The sequence below is a fragment of the Tenrec ecaudatus genome, chromosome 10 (genome assembly GCF_050624435.1).
Source record: "Tenrec ecaudatus isolate mTenEca1 chromosome 10, mTenEca1.hap1, whole genome shotgun sequence".
Lineage (NCBI taxonomy): Eukaryota > Metazoa > Chordata > Mammalia > Afrosoricida > Tenrecidae > Tenrec > Tenrec ecaudatus.
The window spans coordinates 90,468,461-90,473,604 of record NC_134539.1 but is presented as its reverse complement, the minus strand read 5'-3'; the positions used below and the strand labels follow the sequence as shown (position 1 = coordinate 90,473,604).

The window sequence follows — 5,144 nt, the reverse complement described above, 5'->3', positions numbered from 1 at the left end:
ATAAAAACAGAAAACCATTGAAAAAGACAACTTCTTGTCTCGCTGATCCTATGTATGTCTGTTTTCTATTTCATTCATTTTCGATGGGCTCCCGCCCATAGCAACCCCATGAAGAACCGCGTGAAGCCCTGCACAGCCCTGTGCCAGCCTCACGGGTTTTCCTAAGCCTGAGCCCACTGATTCAACCATTGGGTCAGCCTCATTGAGGGGCATCCTCTTTTTGCCACCCATCCACTTTACCAAACATGATGCCCTTCTCCAGGGACTGGCCTCTCCTAACATTATGCTAAACATGTGGAAGACAAAGTCTTGCCATCCGTGCCTCTAAGGAAGACTATGGCCTTACTTCTTGTAATACAGATCTGTTTGTCCCTTTAGCGCTCCATGGGAGTTTCAATATTATACCCTGGCACCACAATTCAAATGTATCAATTCTAAGATCTTCCTTATTCAATATCCAACTTTCACATGCATATGATGTGACGTAGAATACCATGGCTTGGGTCAGGCACACCTTAGACCTCAAAGTAACATTCTTGTTTTTCAATAAGAGTTCTTGTGTGGCAGAGTTACACAATGTCTTTGAACTCATAACTGCTGCCTGGGTGAGCATTGATGGTGGATCCAAGCAACACATAGCCCTTGACCACTTCAACCCTTTCTCCATTTATCGTGATGTTAACTATGGTGCAGTTGCGAGGATTTGGGCCTTCCTTACACTGGATGATTATCCAGACTAAAGGATGCAGTCCTCGGTCTTCATCAGCAGGTGCTTCAAGTCTTCCTCAATTTAGGCAATCAAGGTTGTATCATTTGCACACAACAGGTTATGAAAAAGCCTTTTCCAATCCTGATTCAACATCTCCAGATAAGTAGCCTCCGATTTGCTGAGCAAATCATCAGAGAAGCTGCTGTCGATAGCACGGTCTAGATATGTCCATTCGGCCCAATTGGACAGGGACCCGAGAGGCGTATTGGCTACTCATTGAACTTCTAATTGAAGATCAGCAATTCCAGACTCCACAGTAGAAAAATGAGGCTTTCTATCTCATAAAGAATTATACTCTTGGAAGCCCACAGGGCAGTTCTACCGTGTCCTTTAGGGTCCTTATTAGTCAGAATTGACTTGTTGGTTGATAGTGTTACGCAGATCTTCCATATTTGTATTGATTTTTCTATATTTCTATCACCAAAACTGTTATACTAAAAATCTCCTATTGCTGGTACAGATCTGTTCACTTCTCTCTTTAATTCTTCGTAAGTTTACTTTAAAGTTTTGGGAACACTGGCACAGGCTCCACAGATATTTGCAATGGATATGTCTTCTTAAGAAGCCTTGGTGGCAGAGTAGTTACTCATTGTTTTTTTTTAATTTGTTTTTGTGCTTAGAGTGTGTCTCTTGTAAGCAACAATGGTTGTATTGGTTTTGCTTTGTTTTATTTTTTAATGCATTCTGCTAATCTCTGTCACAGAACTGAGCCATGTAGTCCAACGGCTAGTGTGGTTGTTGATTGAAAAGAATTCACTTTAGGCATTTAGTTATGCTTTTTTGTGCGTATGGTGTTAATAATTATTTTGTTCCTTCCTACTATCTATGTTGAGTTCTTTATGTATATAGTTTTCTTTTCATTATCGAGTTTATGTTTGTATCTTTTTTCTTTATTTTCTTCAGTTTATTTATTAGCTTTCTATGAGGATACTATAAGGTTTATATTTGACATCCTACATTTAGAATAATCTGTTATATCTTTGAACTATCTTAACTAGCTCACCACACAGTTCCCACCTCATGATAACAAAATGATGTATGTCCATTTTTACTTTGATGATATAATTGATTACAATTTGCATCGTAAGCACCTCTATTTTTTTTAAATTTTGTGTTACTGTTGTAATGTTTTCATCTGACTTGTTGGCAGGGAGATGCTGTCATGTGTCTATTTTAGGATTTTTGACAGTTGGTGGTTTTCTCACTAGGTCAGGCAGCTTGGAGGGCCTCACAAAAGCAGGCATGTGCTGTACGGTGGGTTCTGAGACTGGGGACGAAATAGGTGGGCTTCCTAACTCAACTGAGAATTCCAACGGATGACTACAAAGGCTTGAGTAAAGGGTTCCTACATGCATCCACAGATGACCTACTTGCAGTCAGTGAGAGAATTATCAGCTCAAGCAGGGAAAGGTTTGACGATCGTGTGAAAAGGGGGTTGGAAATGGGGAGGCAGAGAGCCTTCACAGTCTTGGTGGAAGGAGGGAGCCCTCTACTGGGTGCATGTGCGGGTACTTAGAGCACATGTGACTGAGTATTTTGCATAAGCATGTGTTGACAGCCTAGTTCCCTCCCTTTTGTGCATCCATCTGATCATCAAAGCTAATCCCCTGCCTCCTTTACCTAAAATACATAATTATCCCCCCAGCGGATTCACACATGGTTTACCCTAACAAAGTTAAAGGTAAAGATGTATCAAGTGTTCTAGTTTTACAAAATGCTATTACTCCATAATCTCTTATATCACATCACCACTCCTCCCCTCTGTTTTATCACTCCTGTCCCAGATTTCCACAATCTGTTACAATCTCCCATAACTCATGAACCAACAAAGGAATGGTGCGCATATTTTGGAGGCTAGCAATTTCCAAATCCAAAGTTCAGCCATCTCTTTGGAAGATTCTTTTCATTTTTATCAAAACGGGCTGCTAATTTCTTGCTTCGCAGCACATGTACTAAAAATGGAATGATACAGAGAAGATTAGCAAGGCCCCTGATCAAGGATGATGTTCAAATTGGGCAGTTGACTCCTGAGGATGTGGAGCACATAAATCAATTTAGCTGACAGGCTGCTGGCTCAAGTTCCAAGATGTGGGCATCCGACAGAGGCAAGTCAGACATAGGATCCAGAGCAAGAAAGCAAACTTTTTCAAAGCTGCTCCATTCCGGTTAAGATGAAGACCAACTTTTCTTAGAGTAGCAATTGACATCTAATTGTTTTCTGCCACTAACTGATTCTGCACTAGTCTTTGGTTCATGTTCAGTCAGGAAATAGGGACGTCACAAAGATGGTGTCTTGCTCACACCCAAGTCTTTGATGGAGGTGTAGTTTTTTTACTCTTGACATCAAAAGTTTAGATAAAGACAGATTGATGGCTGCTGTGCATCTTAGGACAGGTCTAGTCTTAGCCAGCTCCATAACCCAGTTTTACTGCTTTCACGATTAATCACACTGCTAGCAGTTTGTCTATTAAAGGGACAACTTAAAAATGGAAGTTAGTTCTTGTTTGAACACATATAAAAGATGATCACTTAAATGGTAGTTCATACCTTCAAGGAATTAATGAGTGATGACTTGATTTTGACTTGTAATGACCTCATAGGACTGAGTAGAACTGCCTCTGGGGACTTCCAAGTCTATAACTCTTTATGGGAATTTAAAGTCTCATCTTTCTCCCATAGAGTGGCTGGTGGTTTTGAACTGCTAACCTTGCAGTTCGCAGACTATCATGTAACCATAATACCACTAGTGTCTTAGTCACAGGTAGAGAGACTAGAATTTACAATATACCACAAAATTGGGGACTATGACTAAAAGGACCATATGAAGCAATTAATCTCAATAACATTATAAGAAATCATGAAAAATGTAAATTATCACTAAAACAATGATTATAACAATTAATTTTTATATTAAGTTAGTCACAATCTCTATCCATATAAATAATCATTTGATTTGCTACACATACACTTTTGGAGAAATATTTATACAGTTAAAATTGTACTGTATATACTAGCTCAAATAACATTGTCAATAATAATATATAAAGTTATTTATTACTAAACATATTATTGTAATTATATTTTAGGGATGTCATAATAGTCTGAGAAGCAGATTTGTCACAATAATCTAATTCCACTCTCTTTATTCCAACATTATAATGCTTTCCTTTTTATGTTTAGATTGTGATTTATAATTAATCAATAAAAGATCATTATGTGATTCTACTTAATGTGTGTAGATTTGGGTTATTTTTAATGTTATTGACTGGAGAATCTCTTGAGTTAATGATTCTAAAATCTCTAAAATGAGATTCACAATCATGGGTCATTCATAATGGCACTAACCAACAATAGCTTTTGTACAATACTGTTTGTTTCCATGTTATAAAGCAGAATTTAACAATTGCAACATACATTTGTAACATTGGGATGTGTTATTTAATTTCTAATTTATACTTGTGTGGCAGTTAGATTTTACATCAACTCGAATTGTCGATATGAAGGGGTGCTGTCCATTCTAGCAATCAATGCACAGCCTGATAAATCTTCCTTGAGGTTTGGCTTTGTTGTACGAGAGACAATGGGACTCCTCCTCTCTCTCTTTGCCCCTTCGCCTTCCTGCTTGTTAGGACTCTGCTTACCTATAGGAGTGGTCCCATATGGACTGCCAACCCTGAGAGCTGTCAGAGCCCTCTGCACCACTGGCCTGGGATCTCTCTGGTTACCACTTTACATTTTTTGCATCATCAGCCTGCAACTACAAGAAGAAACCCCCAGCTGGCAGCGGCCCGAGGAACTTTAGTTGGACTGGCCTGAATGCCTTCTTGATAGAAAGTTCTTTCTTGTACTTAAATGAGTGTCACTGGTTTTGTTTCCCAAGAAAACCCAGCTTAAAACAATTTGTAAATGCAGACTCAAGGTTATTTAAATTACATTTTATGATTCTAGAGGGGTAGTTATTTTTCCTTGGCAAATTTTATTTCCTCTTGTGTATTCAGAGTAATAAAGGTGGACTAAAAATTTTACGACCATCTCCAGTATATACCTAATAAAGTAATCTAGTTCTTATAGCTATCTCTTTTATTTAAACTTTTATATTTTATACAAACTAAAGTGAAAACTGCAATAACCCATGAACGGTGATTGGAATTTGAAAACAGATAATTTGGTCAAAATGTAACATGAAAGTGAAAACTCTTGTTTAAAACAATTTTAATTATATCCTAGTATAATATGAGTACATCATTTGCAGCACCTAATATTAATGAGACATTTTTATAATGTTATATTTTGATGAAGTTGCATTTGATTAAATTCTTAAATATTTCCAAAAGTTTGCCTTGTTTGTTACTAAAGATTGCTACTACCAAAATGT

General features: G+C 37.8%; 1 non-coding gene across 1 annotated transcript; it reads left to right on the top strand.

The window, feature by feature from the left end:
* The first annotated feature begins 2,702 nt into the window (after positions 1-2,702).
* On the top strand, positions 2,703-2,804 carry LOC142460435 (U6 spliceosomal RNA). The gene has a single exon (XR_012786641.1). It is a non-coding gene; the product is annotated as a U6 spliceosomal RNA (small nuclear RNA).
* The last annotated feature ends 2,340 nt before the right edge of the window (positions 2,805-5,144 follow it).